Raw genomic sequence first — 19,274 nt, forward strand, 5'->3', positions numbered from 1 at the left:
CATTGTTGTGCTGTGTGATAAATTTTTTCAGGATTAGTAGCTCAGAAAGAGCCTTTAAATTTAGAAGTATTCAAAATGAAAAAAAAAATGTATTAAAATGTACCTTGAAATCCCTAACAATTTTTGCTTATAAAATTAACAAATCAATTTAATAATTTTAATGATAATGATCAATGTTAATGGCTTAAAGAGATGAATTCTCACACATTTTTCTAGAAAGTAATTAGGCAACATGTATTTGAAGCTGTGATTCACACATATAAAAAGCTAAATCATCCTTTCACTTATGAGACATTTTTTGCAGTCTTTTATAAGAAATGTTTAATTATATTTTTTAAAAGATTTTTAAAAAGCTACACTGCTGTACTTTTTATGATATCAACAACAAGAAAAAATGGCCCAGTCAAAAACAGAGGAAGTGCTAAACTATGGTGCATCATATCTAGGGTGGAAAATTATCACTCTATTTGAAATTATGTTTTGGAGAAATCCAGCTTGAAAAAGCATTCTAATAGCACATTGATTTTTATATGTAGATGTAAATAAGCATTTATATATAAAAGCATTTATATACATAGAGATAGAGGTATTACAGTATCATTTTAATTAAGTTTTAACCCTGAAAGAAAATACTTTATACACTTTAAAAAATAGCTAAGTGAAACTTTCTCAAGTTATCTCAAAAAGTAGGTTAGAGAAAGTGGTTAAATCATGTATTTCATGTAAGAGGGAAATAAAATCCTAACCTTTCATTTAAAGACAAGGAGTATGCGAGTTGATGAATTTTACTCACTTCCCTTCTTAGACCACAGGAGGAGCATATACTTGTACATAACTTGTACATACTTGTACATACTTGTACATACTTGTACATACTTGTACATAACCCATTGTGATCAAAATTGAGTAAATAGTCTAGACTAGAAAAGCAGCCTTGGACTTTATCCATATCTTGAAGTAATTTTAAAGGCTGAAAACAAATCATGACCCTGAAGTCATTGTTTTCTCATTTACCTAACCCAATGAAAACCCAGTCCCCGAAAGTGAGTTATTTGCCTGCTCCAGAGATGAAAGATGAAATGTGATGTGGAAAATTGTCTCCCTCATGTTCTATGCTTATAACAGAAAACTGGTCTCTCATAAATTCATGGCAAATCCAGAAGAATTTATCTTCTTTCCTGAGCACAGATAGTTGTCATGTCCTGAAACTCAGCATCATCACCAGCTTGCAAGCACGTGATTAAAGTCTCAGAATGACGGTGACAATTAGGAAGTTCCACTGCAGCCTTCAATTCTACATTCTATGAAGGGAATTGGTATGAAAAAAGAGACAAAACAGAGAGAGAGGAAATCTACCACTTTGTTTACTTTGCATTCTTTCGTACTCATCAGTGTTTGATGTTACAGAGAAAATAGATCTAATTTTCATCCAACTGCCCCTGAAAACTGTAAGGCAAAAGCATTATAAAGAGCAAATGAACTTAATAGGGGTTCTAATGAGCATTTTCTAATTAGAAGAGAGATGAGTTAGACATTTTAAAAAAAATAATTTCATTGTCAGAAAATACATTCTTCCATTTTCAAGTAATCAGAGTCTAGTTCTAGCTAACAAACCTGGGGAACACACATTTCCTTCTTGGTACTGAGCATGTTTGATGTGTACAGCACACAGTCAGAGACTTATACTGCAATTGAAACTCCTGGGAAATGGGTCCATTAATGAAACAGCTATTAGTGTTGATGATATGACAAAATAAAAATCCTATTAAAAAACCTGATATAAGACACAACATGCAATTAGTCTCTATGGAATATCCTCATTTTTTAAAATTGTTCTAAATGGACAAAACAATTATTTAAAACCAAACATGCTTCCTTTCAAAGTTCATGGTCCATTATGAAATTCTACATGCTGGTATCAAATATGTGAGCCACAGCTTGTATTGCAATTATGAAATAACAGGAATATTTATTATAAACTTTTCCTTTCTCATAATAATTAAAATTACCCTTACTTTCTATAGGGCAGAGTATCTAAAGCCACACAAGGATTCCTTAAATGTATTTTCAACTATCATGCACTGTATTTCTAAAAGTGATCTGCCAGAGAATGCACATGGGGTGAAGAGACATTTTGGTTTTACTCTCCACTCAAACATCCTTTTTATATCTTTCACAAAAGAAAAGAAAAATCTCTCATTGAAAAATATATTGTGAATTACCAGCATGAGTAAAAGCCTGTGAGATAAATCAAAGGGATGACTTAGAAAATTGTTTTTAGCGTTGCTTTTAGTTTTTTAATTTCTCAGTGGAGGCACCTTAAATTCATGGCATGTTTTTGTGTCTCTTTTCATCTTGTTCATATTCATATTAGATCACATCTTCTCAATTAAAATCTCTATTAAAAGCTTTTGCCTATTTTTTAAACTATATTTGTCTTTCTGTTATTGTGTTGTAAGAGTTCTTTATATATTCTTGATATAAATCTATCATCACTTATGTAACTTTCTGATGCTTTTTGCTCCTAAGTTTAAGACTACATTCATTTTGAGTTAATGTTGTGTATGATGTGAAGTAAATATTTAAATTCATCTTTTTTGTGTATGAATACCCAATTAATTTTTACACTTCTCACTATGCAACAGAGATGAAAAAAGGATTAATCAATGCACTATGAATGCCATGAGAAGCCCGAAGGAATTGTCCCTCAGCGACTCCTCTGTTAGAAGGAGATAAATGAGTACAGACCTGATTCAGAGTTAGCTTCTGTTTTTTATTGTAAATGCAAGGAAGTTTCACAAGAAAAATCAGTTGATTCAATTATTACAAAAGGACATAAAGACATGAGCAGTGTTACAAAAGTTATCTATGGCTAAGTATACTTTAAACACTGGAAACTAGTAACATCAGTAAAATGAACAATGTGACATTCCAAAGTACAATTTGTGAAAAGCTAAGTTGGTCAAACTGCAATCATTATCTAAAGTATAACCTCTCCTTCAATAATGTAAGTAAAAGTTGCATTCTTATGGTAGAATCTAAGTATAATTATCTATAAAGTTTCCATCAACAAACAGCTTTCCCCTAGCAAACATTTTTTTTTCACATCCTTCACATCAGCAATTCTTAAAATCTCTTAACAAGATTGGTATGACAGCCACCTGTTAGCTCTAAAATCTTTAAAGTATACAATCCCACACCTAAGCAGAGATTAGAGTTGATTGATGGGCTTTTGCCTTCTGGCTTTTAGCCATCGCCTCCTACTGGGGAGCTTTTGCTCCATCCATGTACTTACCTAAAAACCCTATTCTAAAAATCAAATGAGAATCAATTTTTCTAACCCTCTTCAATTAATCATCACCATTGGTTGAAAATAGTATCTTTCCCTTTTGAATTCCCTTGTCAGCTTTCTCAAAAATCAATCATAAATATGTTTAACTTTAGACCCTCAATTCTATTTCACTGATGTATATATCTACCTTATTCCAATACCGAATTGTCTTGATTAATGTAGCTTCAATCTAAATTTGTCATTATTTTGGTTACCTCTTGCATCTCCATATAAATTTTAGGCTCAGCTTCTCAACTTCTGCCGGAGTCTTATTGGCTTTTGACAGAGATATATTGAATCAATAGATTAACCTGGAGAGATTTGGCATCTTTAAAATAAAGAATCTTCCAGGCCTTGGACATATAGTATCTCTCCATTTATTGAGTATTTTTTTTATTTATCTTAATTTTAAAATAATTTTCAGTGTTTAAGTCTTGTTCTTTTGTTAAACTTACTTCTAAGTACAGCCATGCATCACTAAGCAACAGGGATACATTCTGAGTTTTGCTAAGCAATTTCATCCTTCTGGGAACATCATAAAGGGTCCTTATATAAACCTAGATGGTACAGCCTACTAAACACCTCTAGCTTCATTATAATCTCATGGGATCACCATCATATTTGTGCTTCATTGTTGATCTAAACATTGTTATACAGCCCATGGCACATGATTGTATTGTATTCTTTTTCATGCTATCATGAATGAAATTGTTTCCTGAATGTCACTTTCAGTTATATTTTGCTACTATATAAAAATGCAATGGTTTTTGTATATTGATATTTTTTGTCTTGTTACCTTGCTGAACTCGATTATTCAAGTCTGTTTTGTGTGTGTGTGTGTGTGTGCGTGTGCGTGTGCGTGTGCGTGTGCGTGTGCGTGTGCGTGTGCATGTGTGTGTGTGTTGCTTTGGATAAAAGATCATGTAGTCTGTGAATAAAATAAGTTTTACTTCAAATCCAGATGACTGGCTGATTGACTGATTTATTGATCTGTCTGTCAATCTATCTACCTATCACCTACTTATCTATCTGTCCATCTACCTAGAAGTATTGAGTGTTGATATGTTGCATTTTTTTTTTCTTTAGGGTTAAATGATTCATTTTCCAACTAATAAGTGTGATGTTAATAGCATATTTGGTAGGATGAAGTAATTTCTTCTGTTTCTACATTATTGAGGATTTATATCATGAACGGGTGTTGGATTCTGTCAAATAACTTTTCTCTATCTATTGAAGTGGCTATTTTTTGTCTTTTATTTTATATGAGCAATGTATTACATAAATTGGCGATCTGGGGGACATATTTCCACTTTTAATCTTTGTTTCCTGTTTCCTATAGTTTTGTTTTTATTGGTTATGAATGTTAATGAGATGCATGGCCGATTGTCCCCCCTCATCCCTAGATGTGAAAGCCATCACCACAAATTGTGATTGTACCCCATCTCCCTCACCCAATTATCCTCCACTGCCCTTCCCCTCCCCCTGTCCCCCACTCCGCTTTGTATCTCGAGGTATTTACTCTCCTTCTGCAAGTCCAATTACTTTTGATGTGTTAAACTAACCTTGCATTCCTGGGATAGAAGTCACTAGACCATGCTTTATAATATGTTTATTTGCTTGATTGGATTTGTTTCTCTGATATTTTATTTCAAATGTTCTGTTTATATATGTGAGGATATTGGTTTGTCTTTTCTTGTGTTTTTTTATATCTATATAATAAAGGAGATAACTTTAGATAGCACTAAGTTTGGTTTTGCTTTTCTGTCCAACCTGACAACCTCCAGTTTTTAATTTGTGTCTAGACTATTTTTAGTTATTGTTATTACTTATTTGGTTGATGTACTAGTCTGTTTTCTGTTGCTTGTAATACCAGAAACTAGGTAACTTATAAAAAATAAGTAAAATTTATTGCTTACACTTTTGGAGGCTGAGAAACTAGGTCTGGGAAGCACATCTGGTGAGGGCCTTGTTCTTGGTGGGGACTCTACAGAGTCCCTGACAACACATAATATTATATAGCAAGGGCTGAGCAAGAGCATTTCCATGTGCTTTCTTCCTCTCCTTATAAAGCTGCCAGTCTACTCACTGATAACATTTTAAACCATTAATCCTTGAATGAATTAATCTATGAATGAAGGTACAGACCTCACAATCAAATCTCCTCTACAAGACCTCACTCTTCTAATACTGTATTGGGAATTAAGCTCCAATATGAGCTTGGGGGAACAGGCAAAACACAGCAGTTAAATTAAACCTACCATTTTGACACCTTATATTTATTGCTTTTACCTATTGTTTTTTTAGTTCATTTATCTTTTTTTCTTCTTTTGGAAGGAGATTAGTTTTTGTGATTTCATTTATTCTGTCTCCTCTATCAACTTGCTATTTTTACCTCTTTAATAATTGTAATATTTTTCAAGTAGTTTACAATATACTTATTTAATAAATTATTTCTCTACAATGATTCATAAAGAGTAAACTTCTAAGTCCTCTCTTATACATCATGCTATTCTTGTACACTTTATTGACTCTATAGATGCTTTCTCATTGCTTTTGATTTTCCTCCTTAAGTCAGATTTTTTTTAGAAAAATTAAAAGTAAGAAATATGAATTTTAACTTTATACCATTGATGTAATTGACAGTGTTCTATGTTTCTTTGTGTACCTTTAAGTTTCTACGTTGTATCATCTTCTTCTCCCTGGATAGCTTATTTTAACATTTCTGGTAGTGCATATCCACTGGTAATAAATTCTCTCAGCTTTTGTTTGAAAAAATGTTTTACTTTTCTTTAACTTTTGAAAGTATTTTGTTGTGTATAAGATACTGGGTTGACAGTTTTGCATCCATTTTTTCTAACTTTCATAGATTTTTTTCCATAGTTTCTGTGCTGTGATAATAACCTTTCTTTCCTTAAATCGGTTGTTCTCAAGTGGAAGTCATCTTGTTCCTTCAGCAATATATACACACACACATAGGGACATTTGGCAAAACATAAAGATATTTTTGATATTCACAACTGAAAGCAGGTACCACTGCCATCTAGTGTTTAGAGGACATGGATGTGCCTAAGCATTCTACAACAGGATAGTGCCCACAGCAAAAAGTAACAGTACAACATACCAACAGTGCTGAGGTTGAAAAGCCCTGCTTGGAGTGAAACGAATTTTCCTCTCAGTATTTTCTCTTTTACATTTTATTTCCTTCTCCCTGAGTGTGTGTGTGTGTGTGTGTGTACACACATGCGTGTGCATTTGTATGTTTATTCTGCTTGTCTCTGAGCCCTGCTTGTCTGGATCTGTGTTTGGTGTCCTTCTTTAATTTCAGAAAAATTCTTACCCATATCTCTGTACATATTCCTCCTGCCCTGAACATTTTATCTCAGAAGGAAAATTCTGGGTTTTCAATTACTGTTGTTTTGATTATTTGATATTTTTACACAGGTTTTAGATGTTTTCTTCACTTTTCTGTTTCTCACTGTGGTTCATTTCGGGCATTTTATATCGATGTAATTTTAATTTTACTAATATTTTGCTCAGTGATGTTGAGATCACTGCTGTGACCCTTAAGGACATTCTTAATCACTGTTACTTATTTTTTACTGTAATATCAAGCTGTTTTAATGATTTCAGCTTCATGGATTTCATGAGTTAGCTGAAATTACTCATCTATTTATGTATGTTGTCCACCTTTTCCTATTTGAGCCCTTAGAAATTACAGTAATTTATATTGCAATTCTAGTGTTTCTACCATGTGTGTTATATCTGATCTGGTTCTGCTCATTTATTTGTCTGTTTCATAGTGAATTCTTCTACTTATTTTATGGCATATAATTTTTGTTGAAGAATGAATATCATTTGTGAAATAATAGACACCAAATAAATGTTATTTTTGCCTGGTAATTAACTCACTTTTCTTTGCTCTACATAAAGTGTGGGAGTTGAGCTGGGCTTCAGTTCTATTGATACTATGATTACCTCAGTGTATCAAATTACATATTCCTCTGGATTTATGTTATGTTTAAGGTGTGGGCAGTTTTGCCAGTAATTATGGATGCCTGCTTCATTCTAAGTTTAGGTCTTTTCTTTGTGCAGGTATCATTGGGAGGACCTCTCGCCATGTATTTCCCCTCCCCTAGTGATGGAATGCTGTTACTGATTACTCTGTCGTAATTGTTTGGTTACCCAGTTACTTCATCTATCTGATAGGTTTAAGAAAAGTTAAATTTTCAGAGTATCTAGTTACAGAAGAATATCAGTTTTTGTACTGTAATATTGGGACAAATCTTTTTCTACACTACTACCTTTTAGATTTAAGTGAAAAATTTGATAATATTGCCTTAAAGAAGATTCAACTAAATAAAATGAAAACAGGTTTCTTAAAATTATCATTTAATAAATCATGCTAAAGGCTTTTTATAAACTCAGAAACTGAAAAAGTGAATTTCTCTTATGACTGCCTATCAGTTTCATTTGAAAATAGGAGGGTACCAGATATGCATTTATCAACAAATAAAAAGGACAGAATCCAATATAGCCAATAGTTAAAATAATCATAGTATAATAATTGGTGATAAACACTAAGGAGATTTTAACATAGTATATGGGCGATGTTAAAAAAAATATTGAGTGACTTTGCTACTACAAAAAAAAAAAAATAGAATTGTTTTTCCATCTTTGTTTTAGTATGACCACATTTAAGGATGTTGAAGCCTATCGTATTTTAGCAATAAAAATATTCATTCATGGATAATTTTCCTAACTGAAATACAGAAAAAAATATTAACACAATCAATGCAATTAAGACATGAATTTATAGTGACATTTTATAGATTCTCTCTGAATATTTTACAAATTTTGCAATATATTTAATTTCATGCATAGGAGTAGGACAATGATTGTTGTAATGCTTATTCAGTGCAGATAAAATCATATGGAGATTAATCATGACAAGAGATAAAATGTCAATTTAGTTCAATTGCTTTTATTAGAAAGTAATTTTAAGAAATAGAATTTTGGAGAGTAAGTAAAATTTAAATGTGAAATCAAGGACAGAAAAAAATATGCCGTATCATGACTTATGTGTTTCAAGTTAATTATTATGGACATCTGAAAACTATGGTGTACACAAAAAATGATAATTTCTTTCCAATTTGAATTTATAATGAATCATTTTTGAAATTGACTTAAAATGCTAAAAAATATACAGATTTTCAGAATTAAATATTTGAATTGACATGAGCCAAATAAATTGAATAATACTCATATCGTTGATGCTCAATAGAGCAACTATAGGAACTACCAATGATACTTTGAAATCTAAAGTTGGATAATGAAGGAAACAGCATTTTACATCAGTATTTATTGAAAGTGTTAGTGCCTGTGTGGTGGAATCCTTGAATTATTATCTTGATCATGTCACACACTAATTTTAAATCACTGATGAGAGCACTTAAAAAGTATGTATCTATTTCCTCAGAATAAAAATTTAGGAAATTCTTCCTCTTCCTTAATAAAAATGAAATCATCTTCTGACAAGTAAGGGAGGAAAAATAAGGATTTACTTTTGGAAAATGGTTACACATTATTGATTCCGATCAAGATTAGTATGACTTTGTGCTACTTTTCCACCATTGTCCCAGGTAAGTTAAAGATCAAGAAAGTGACAATGTGGAGTGGAAGACCGTTTATTAATGAATATATAATAAAATGTTGGTCATCATTATATATCCTAATATTAACTGGGGAATAAAGGTGATTATATTTTATCATAATAAGTTTATAATAATTTAACCATTGCAAATTATTTAATTTATAAAATTAAATTATATTGTAATTTATAATTACAGCTCAGTTTTCATTTTCCTTTCCCGAACCAGCCAGAATTTGTTCCCTTTATATGTTTCTGACTTACTTTGGAATTCCATCCAGACCCAAAGAGAACACAATAAGAATATAAGTAATTCAAGTAAAATTTATGATAGAGGAGATGAATGAAAAGATAGATATCACCTTATAAAATTTCTTTCTTTTATACCTATATCAGTGAGGGCTTCTTATAAATATTATAATTATTAGAGAAATATCAAACCTTCGTAATACACACAATAGCCTTGATACTCATGTGTTTGTTTAGATTATAATTAGAAATGCAATTAATTTAAAGCAACATTCAAGGCAAAGCAAGGGTATTAGCCCTCAATACTTAGAATAACTCCACTCAATTACTTTATGAAGGTTTCTTAAAGACTCCTGATGAAGAAAATTGTCTTTTGCCCCTGCTCAAGCTTCCCTATGACTATTTATGGAAAAAAAAGCATAAATGCTGAAAGTGAAATATATCATCACAGTTTGTTCTCAATATTCCATGAAGCAATCTAATATTTCTATACCTCTTATATACCCTTCATCTTCCACACTGGAACTCTTTCCTAAAATAATATAGAATAGTAGCAACATCTTACTCAAATGCACATTTATTCAAGTATTGAACAATACACTTTCTATGCATATGACATAAAATAGCAACTCAAAAATGTTTATTGGCTCATTGACTTAATTATACATAATGACATTGTTCATGCTTTTACTCCTGAATGAAACTTCTTTCTTTCTCTTTTGTGTGTGTTAAAAACCTGCATTTCCTTCAAGGCCAAGTTAACATAGCATGCAGTTATGAAGCAATCCAACCTACATCCCCAAATGATCTTGAATTTACTCTCTCCACCAATCCTATTATATTTATCCAAACTACTAGATTTTTGAGGTTCTAAAGGGTGATATTGTCTTTTCCTAACTGCCATTTATTTCATTAAATTGACAACATGATCTCAGTTGTTTATGTCAGCACCTACACCTTTCAGTTACCAGAAAATAAGTGAGAACTAGCCTTTCTTACACTAATACAATATGCCAGCATGTTGTCCACATGTGCAGTTGCTTCACATTATTGTCTATGAACAAAATCATATAAGATTTTTTCTAGCAAAGATTGAAATCAAGGTCAATCAATCTAATCTGGCTTATTTAAGCTGAGCCATGTATAGTCTGTCTGACTTAAAGCTCATATTTTTTCCATTGTAAAATGTTTCTCTTCTTGAAAAACTAATTTTCAAAAAATTATCTTTAGATGCACACTTCATTAAAAAATAGAGAAAGTCCTTTTGTAATAACCAAATGAAATGGATGCATTCAATGTGACAAATATTTTCTGTCCTTTATCTTGCTAACTGTATCCTTGATATCCTTAATTCTCAGACTGTACATCAGGGGATTCAACATGGGGATCACCACTGTGTAAAACACAGAGGCCACTTTGACTGTGTGTCTAGAGTTCCCGAGTTGGGCACACAGTAGAGGAAGAGGATGGTCCTGTGGAAGATGGTGATGGAGGTCATCAGGTGGGAGGCACAGGTGGAGAAGACTTTGCAACATTCACTAGTTAAATGCATCTTCAGTACGGTGACAACAATGAACACATAAGACATGAGAATGACGAGCCGCATGCTTATCTCATTGAAGGTGGCAACAGTGAAAAGAAGCAACTGGCTGAGATAAGAATCTGAGCAAGAGAGGGACATCTGGGAGGATAACTCACAGAAGAAGTCATTGATTGTGTTGAAGCCATGAAAAGATAATTTCAAAGCAGAGCATGTGAGTGTCACGGAACATGCTACTACCCATGCATATAATCCTACAACCAGCCTGGCACAGAGTTTCTGGGACATGACAACCATGTAGAGCAGAGGGTTGGAAATGGCCACAAAATGATCATAGGTCATCACAGCAAATAGAATTAACTCAGTGACCACAAAGGTGCAGAAGAAAAAGAACTGCACCATACACTCTGAGAATGAAATGGTTCCATCTGCCACAACTAGGTTCAGCAGCATCTTGGCAGCAATGACGGTAGAATAGCAGAAGTGCACAAACAAGAGATGGCTGAGGAAAAAATACATGGGAGTGTGCAATTGGGGGTTAATTTTGATGATCACAATCATTCCGAGATTCCCTACTACACTGAAGCTGAAGACGGCCAGAAATACCACAAACAAAGGCACCTGCAGTTCTGGGGAATCCGAAAAGCCCAAGAGTGTGAATGTAGCCTCAGAAGGTACAGTTCTCTACATCAGAAACATGTTTTCCTTTGTTCAACCTGGAAATCATTCTTGCAAATAAATATCAAAAATGACTGACACATAGATTATGTGTAACTCCTCATTCTGTAGAATATGAGGTGAGACAAGATAGAGACCTGGTATGATTCAGATAGGTACTAATTATCAGGACAGGAATAGCTAGCATTTCAGAAATAGAATTACTAGTAAAAGTCACTTTCTCAAAAATTGCAATATTAATTCTTCCATGTGTCTCCAATGTAATTTTAAAAACATACATGTGCAATAACTGTTAACTTAAGCAGTTTGGATTGTAACATGTAATCAAATCCTCATCTAAAACATTTTCATCTCATTGAACTTCATGAATCCTGCAAAGAAAAGTAGAGCAAAATGAAATAATTTGTTATATTGTTCCTACAACTACTTATGAAACGTGGAAGCATCTCAAGTAACTTCTTTTTTTTTTTTTTTTTTTTTTTTTTTTTTTTTTTTTTTGTCGTTTTTTCATGACCGGCACTCAGCCAGTGAGTGCACCGGTCAGTCCTATATAGGATCCGAACCCTCGGCGGGAGCGTCACCGCGCTGCCAGCGCAGCACTCTACCAAGTGCGCCACGGGCTCGGCCCCTCAAGTAACTTCTATAATTACAACTATTCCAGCAATAATATGTGTGTATAATTTGATATTCAAAAAAGCCCATGAAGTTATTTATACATGTAGTTTAATTATTAGTTTACCATTATAATCATGACTCTTCTTTAGAATAATAGGTTAGACTTTAATGTTAGTCATAATTTATGTTTTTCAATAACGATTTCCTATTAAACTGCCTTATTTTACCAATGAGCAAATAGAAGCTTGAAAAATCCATGATTTTCCCAATGACATGTAGATATTTGATAAACAAATACACTTTCCTTGACTCCCCAGTATTGTGCCCATCTCTCTTTGCCTGGCTCTGATCCGCAAAACAGACAAAGAACTTAACATTTTACTTAGTGAATATCACATTCTCATAGTTTATTTGCTAAATCTTTTGACTATTTTTAAGATAATCTTTATATCATAAAACTATGAAAATTAGTGAAAGTGTTGTAGGCTTCAGAGATGTTCTGAATATTCATGCCAAGATGAAACATATAAAATGGAAGTTAAAAAAAAACAACAAAAAATAAATAAAACTTGTCTCCATTTAGGAATATGTATGAAAAAAATCCATAAACATTAACAAAAACACTTCCTTTTCCTAAAATCCTCTCTCCTCTCCTTGTGAGTCATGGAGAACACTCACTGCCTCCTTCTATTGCCTGTTAAGAATGTGGATGAGAATTTTAAGGTGTCACCATATTCTGGTGACATTCATGAGAAAAGAGTTCTTACTGGAGAGACTGGTGGGGTTTCTTACATCGATGCCCAGGTAGGGTTGCCAAATAAATATAGGTCCTCAGTTAAATTTGAATCTGAGATAGATAATGAATTGTTTGCTCTATGTCCCAAATATTGCATGGGACAAAATCATACTAAAAACTATTATGAAATTTACGTTTAATTCATCATCTTGTTTTTTTTGTTTGGTAAATCTGGCAACTCTATATCCATTACAATGCAGAACCTTAGGGCAAATGATACATCCTGGTTCATCTGAAACTTTCCTTGTTTTGACACTGTAAGTCACTCAGACCAGAAATCCCTTCAGTTGTATTCCCTATTAAAGAAGGCCTCCTACTCAGACTATCATTTCTGGTAAGGATATCTCTGGTTCTGGAATATAAAAAATAGCTTTTAGATATTCCAGCACTAAAGGTCTGAAGTCCTAAGCAACACTAAGAGCTCTCCATGGCTCTATATGCTCAGATATTCAAAGATAAGGGCCTATGTGAATGAAGTCTTTTCCGGTAAATTGTCACTATTATAAAACTCTTACTTATTGCTCTATTTCAGGCATTCTAAGCCTCAGCGGCACTGATATTTTGTGCTAGATTATTCTTTGCTGTGGAAATCTACCCTGTATATTGTACCATGTATAGTAGCATCTCTGGCTTCTACCCCACTAAATGAGAGTCTCGCTGACCCCACAAAGTCGTGAAAGTTATACATGTCTCCAGACATGGACAAATGTCCCTTTCAGGCAGGGTAGGAGGGGATACATAAACTTCTGTGTTTCATAATTCCTAACTTATTTACTTGATTTTGGTACATTTTCATGTTTCTTCTGTCTAAATTCAGTTTAATAGTAACATGCAATTTAAATATCGTGTTTCCTTATGTTCCAAACTATATTATTATATGGATTAAATTTTTTTATTATCTTTCTATCAAGCATTGTGTTATCTAAAATCTTCCTCCATATCTTCCTTTTTTAAATTCTCTTTTCTTTTTGCCCTTAGGAGCATACTCCAAAATCTTATATTGACCTAGTCCTATTCACTATGTTTCTCCAGAAGATTCATTTTATTCCTTTCAATTCAATTTTAATTGAATATTTATCTTTTTTGCACAACTCTTTTAGAAGCTCACAAAAGCAAATAGACACATATTCCTGAAAACTCTCAGGACCTTGTTATTCTGCAACTCTCAGGAAAGAGCTGTTCAGGACACTGTTGCAGAGGAGATCAGCTCAGCCAAGCCTGCTATACAAAGATTTGCAGAAAGAGTTCACTTCTTGTTCCCTGGATATCCAGATACATAATGGCTTCAGTGCCTCAAAATTTCCCCCAAATTATTGTCCCATGAAGAAGTGACCAAACCTAAGCCATCTTCTATATGCGTGAAAAATAATATATAAATTTTCTCAGACCTGCAAACAAAACTGCTGATAGAAAAGGCAGCTCCCTCCTGCCTCTGGAGAGCTTATTTATGGGAGATGCTGAGACTTTTATTTCTACTCATACTCCATGTTGTGTCTTGACCTGAAGAAAATTGGTTGCCTTATTCCCCAGGTGCCTCAGAACAATCAATTAAAATCAAATACTCTTCTCTGTGGAAATTATGGCTTTATTGGAAATGTAAAGGAAGATAACATTTTATTTATACATTTTCAATGAAAGTTAACTTAAAATAGCATATGCTATCTCCTTAAGCTCCATGATTATACACATAGTCCCTAACTTCTTTTTTGTATAATGACAAATCATAACAATAGTTATATTTTATAAGTACTCAAAAAATATTTCTTATATCTACCATGCTTCTTGTTTTTGCAAATTTTAACTGCCCCTTTTCACACTAACAACATTTCTAAAAATGTCATCCAAGGGCTTCTCTACCAGACTTACTTATTTCTTCTCTTTTCTCTACAAATTTCAGTCTCCATTACCATCAATATATGTTTACCTATATATCTATCATCCATTTATCATGTTCTACATATGCTCACATTATGTAATGTCTCATCAAACTGTGCATCCTTAAGCTACCATTCATCTTATTCATCCATCAAAACACTGTTGTCATAAAACATTCTCTGACTCCTCCAGACCAAGTTAATTATTCTGTGATAGTCACAGCTTCTGTGAATCAACCTTTATTTAACTGTTGCTCAGGCAACAATATGATGCACTTATCTGTTTATACATTTGCATGGCTTTCCCTCTTACTAGAGTGCATTCCTGGAGTTCTGGAACAATTTCTCTTTCACTGGGGTGTTCTCCCCATGTATTTCTGTTTCTACTCAGGAATGGATACATATGTATGTAGCATTACACAAAATCCTTAGCCTTATTTCATTGATTGGAAATACTTGTTCTATTCATATTCTCCATTTTAAGAGTAAGACTGTGCCCACTGTTAAAGACCATGTCTTATTACTACAGCTGAACCTGGATCACACATCTCATCTTCTAGTCTTCTGATTTTTTTGTTTATATTTTACCAACCTCAGGCCTTTGTAATAAGAGAAAATAGTCATGAATTGAGAAGTCTTGAGTGAGCTATGTAAATTCCATTTAACATGTATGATGATTTGGACTCAATTTTCTTTTTCCTGACAAAATTCTAGAGAAGAGCATTGGCATTTGTCTGTGATTGGATATCTATATTACAGTTAATAGTAAAGAAGTCCTTGTGACATAGTTTAATTAGCTAAGTGCATTTCTTGCAAAAACATCTAATGATGATGAATCTTGTAGTACTTGAAGTCTGAAATGGCAGTGAGCATTGAAGAAGGGGATATGGCGAGAAATATTTCAAAGACTTGGAAACATTATTCTCCTCTGTATAAGTAAGATCATTGTGTCTCCATAAAAGCTTAATTTGGAAGTAAAATGTGATTTATTCTTGTGAAAGTCTTTTCAAAATAAATATTACAAGGCCATAGAGTTTAGGTGGATTTGTCTTGGATCACTGGTAGTGACGCAGACAAAATCTGCAATAGAACCTGTAGTGTTGTTTTTCCGCTTGTTTGTTATGTATGTTATTTAGCTAAATATAATCACACAGTTACCCAAAAATATAAAACAAGCAAACAACAAACTACTCTTCAAATCTGATATCAATGTTATTAATATTAGAAACATAAAATGTGTTTTGCCACAGGCCAAAAATATCCTGACTAGCTCTAATTCCAACATTTCCAAAGATGGCTGTGGTTAGATAGTACATGACATCAAATTGTCTCTAAAAGAATTAAACATTGTGGCAGATTGGAACGAATTTTAGCCTAATGATTAATTTAATCACAAATTTTTTTCCCCTGTATTTGGTCTAATTATTGACATGTTTAATTCACTTTTAAATTGTGAACATGAGACATTTTGCTGGTTATTGACTTTTCTGTTGAAAGAGACTTTTAGTCTGCAATGAATAAATGCTGATATGGTTGAGTTAATTTATGTCTTGGAGTGTGAATAATACACTAGATGAACTTATGCCAAAATATTTGTAACAAACTCTGCAATTTGTTTCTATTAAAGGTGACATTAAATCTTCTTTTAGTTTAAATATGCCCTCTCCACACTGAGAATTACTGTATCCAGCTAGAGGCATAGGATAGTTCTGTCCATGTATTATTGTGGCAATGACTAATAGAAGATTGATAGTTTATGTTACTTTCTTGCATAGCACCAATGGGTCTGTCAGATAAATTTGTGTTTCAACTGTTAAATTGCATTATAAAACAATATAACCATACCCTATATTAAAGAAATTGGGGTGGGGACTATACATATTATTCAGGGTGTCAGGCTGGGTCAAAAATGCTTCAACATGTCCTGGGCATGTCACAAGCTAGGTAGTTGGAAAAAGATTCTGGGAGCCATTGGCAAGGTTGACATGCTTTATTTGGGTGTGCGCTCAGCCCCAGTGGACTAGAGCCATTGTCTTTTTATACTAGAGTCAGATAATCAAGGAATATATGGGCACTCATGCAGTTATACCACTCTTACATAAAGTATTTACACCAGACATGCTGAGTCATGCTAAGCCGGATAGGAGGTGAGGAAGCCTGACCATTCTGTGTCCATTTTCCCCATACAGGGTCTTGAAAGATGAATGTTAACAATGCAATTTACTTAGGAATGCTTATATGTTGATGAAATATTACATTTCAGGAGGGAAGGAAAAAATTCTCAATAAATAATATTGTGAACATTTTTATATACTTTGGGATTTGGAGTTCAACAACTACTTCGTGAGCTTTAGTTCATACATTTAAAAAATATATGCAAAACAGATAAGAATCAATAAATTCAGCACATCCAATTTTAAGTTAATAATAATGTAAATTTTACATGAAATATAAAATAAGTAAAGATTTAGTTTCACTGCATTTATTCTTTAAGTTGCCAAAAATTGGGGTATGAATACATACAAAAGTATATACTACTTTTTGAATTGTTTGCCTAATACACAGCATCAATTGGCATATACCATATTATTTTTAAAATCTTATTCTTAGGAATAAATATTTTTAAATTTTGGAATGTATTGTAAATCATTATGAAAATCATTAACATGCAATGTAAATATAAAGAGTGCTTGATCAGAAACCTCACAGAAAATAATTGAAAATATCTTTTAAAAAGGGGTGTTTCCATTTTACAAATCCCTGTTTTTTTTTATTTCTGTTTCTAATTTCCAGAAGAGACAGAAATAAATGTATTACTTTATATAATTTAGCATTAGCATGTCTTCTGAAGGTATATTACATCAAAAATGTATTATTATATAAAATGAATTTCTTTACACAATTTTATTAATGATATATTTGCTTTGAATATAACATTTTATTGAACCTAAGACATAACATACAGAAGTAAAGAATGAGATCTACATCCCTATGACTCAGCAAATTCACAATTCCTGAAGGCACTTGAAGTACTCTAAATTTATGTATGGATGACAATATGCATATAATTTACACACCAGTATTTAGTCATCTATCCATTTAATAAAAAAGAAATAAGAAAACTTATCATAGGCTAGTGATAGTGAAAAAGAAAAAAAAGTTAAAACTCCAAGGCCTTAATGACTTTATTTAACAAACAATAACTGAGTACCTTCTAGGTTTCTATGAGTATTCATACATTGGCAAAATTTAACATTAGTTAAATGTCATTAGCAGTATTAGCCAATGATAAAATCAAGGATACAGAGGATTGAAGAAGTTAAATTACTTGCCAAATTAAAAAACCTTGGTCATAACACCAGTCCTGGTTTTCATGAACTCAAGCTGCTACACTTCCTTTTTCTAAATTTTATTCTATTTTATTTTATTTTGTGCTTGATTTTTGTGGCCTATTACCGAAAACTCCCTCCCTCTTCCATCACTCCCCAACCTACTGAAGACCTCCTTTCTTTTCAGTTGTTTTATCAACTTCAAGGAATTATAATTGCTGGGTCTTCTTCCCCCCCCCACCAGGTTATCTGTGTATTTATTTATTTGTTTATTTTTAGCTCCCACAGATAAGTGAGTCCATGTGATATTTCTCTTTCTCTGCCTGACTCATTTCACTTAATATAATTCTCTCTACGTCCATCCATGTTGTTGCAAATGGCAGTATTTCATTCATTTTTATAGCTGAGTAGTATTCCATTGTGTAGATGTACCACATTTTCCGTATCCACTCATCTGATGATGGACATTTGGGCTGGTTCCAACTCTTGGCTATTGTAAAGAGTGCTGCGATGAACATTGGGGAACAGGTATACCTTCGACTTGATGATTTCCATTCCTCTGGGTATATTCTCAGCAGTGGGATAGCTGGGTCGTATGGTAGATCTAGCTGCAACTGTGTGAGGAACCTCCATACCATCTTCCACAGGGGCTGCATCATTTTGCAGTCCCACCAACAATGTATGAGAGTTCCTTTTTCTCTGAAACCTCACCAGCATTTATCATTCAGTCTTTGGATATTAGCAATCCTAATTGGGGTGAGATGTTATCTCAGTGGGGTTTTGATTTGCATTTCCCAAATGCTGAGTGATGTTGAGCATTTTTTCGTGTGTCTCTTAGCCATTCATATATGTTCCTTTGAGAAATGCCTATTTAGCTCTTTTGCCCATTTTTTAAATTGGGTTACTTGTTTTTTGTTGTTGTTGTTGTTTTAAAGCTGATTCAGTTCCTTGTGTATTATGGATATTAATCCTTCGTCAGATGTATATTTCACAAATATTTCCCCCCACTCTGTTAGTTGTCTTTTAAGTCTGTTAATTGTTTCTTTTGCTGTGCTGAAGCTTTTTAGTTTGACATAATCCCAATTATTTATTTTTTCCTTTGGTTGCCTATGCTTTTGGGGTCATATTCATGAAGTCTGTGCCCAGTTCTACTTCTTGAAGTGTTTCTTCTAAGTTTTTTTTAAAAAGTTTTATTGTTTCAGGGTGTATATTTAA

General features: G+C 33.0%; 1 pseudogene; it reads right to left on the reverse strand.

The window, feature by feature from the left end:
* Nucleotides 1-10,519: 10,519 nt before the first annotated feature.
* Nucleotides 10,520-13,544, reverse strand: LOC134376502 (olfactory receptor 5D16-like; annotated as a pseudogene).
* Between the last annotated feature and the right edge of the window lie 5,730 nt (nucleotides 13,545-19,274).

The sequence above is a fragment of the Cynocephalus volans genome, chromosome 4, assembly GCF_027409185.1.
Source record: "Cynocephalus volans isolate mCynVol1 chromosome 4, mCynVol1.pri, whole genome shotgun sequence".
Classification (NCBI taxonomy): Eukaryota; Metazoa; Chordata; class Mammalia; order Dermoptera; family Cynocephalidae; genus Cynocephalus; species Cynocephalus volans.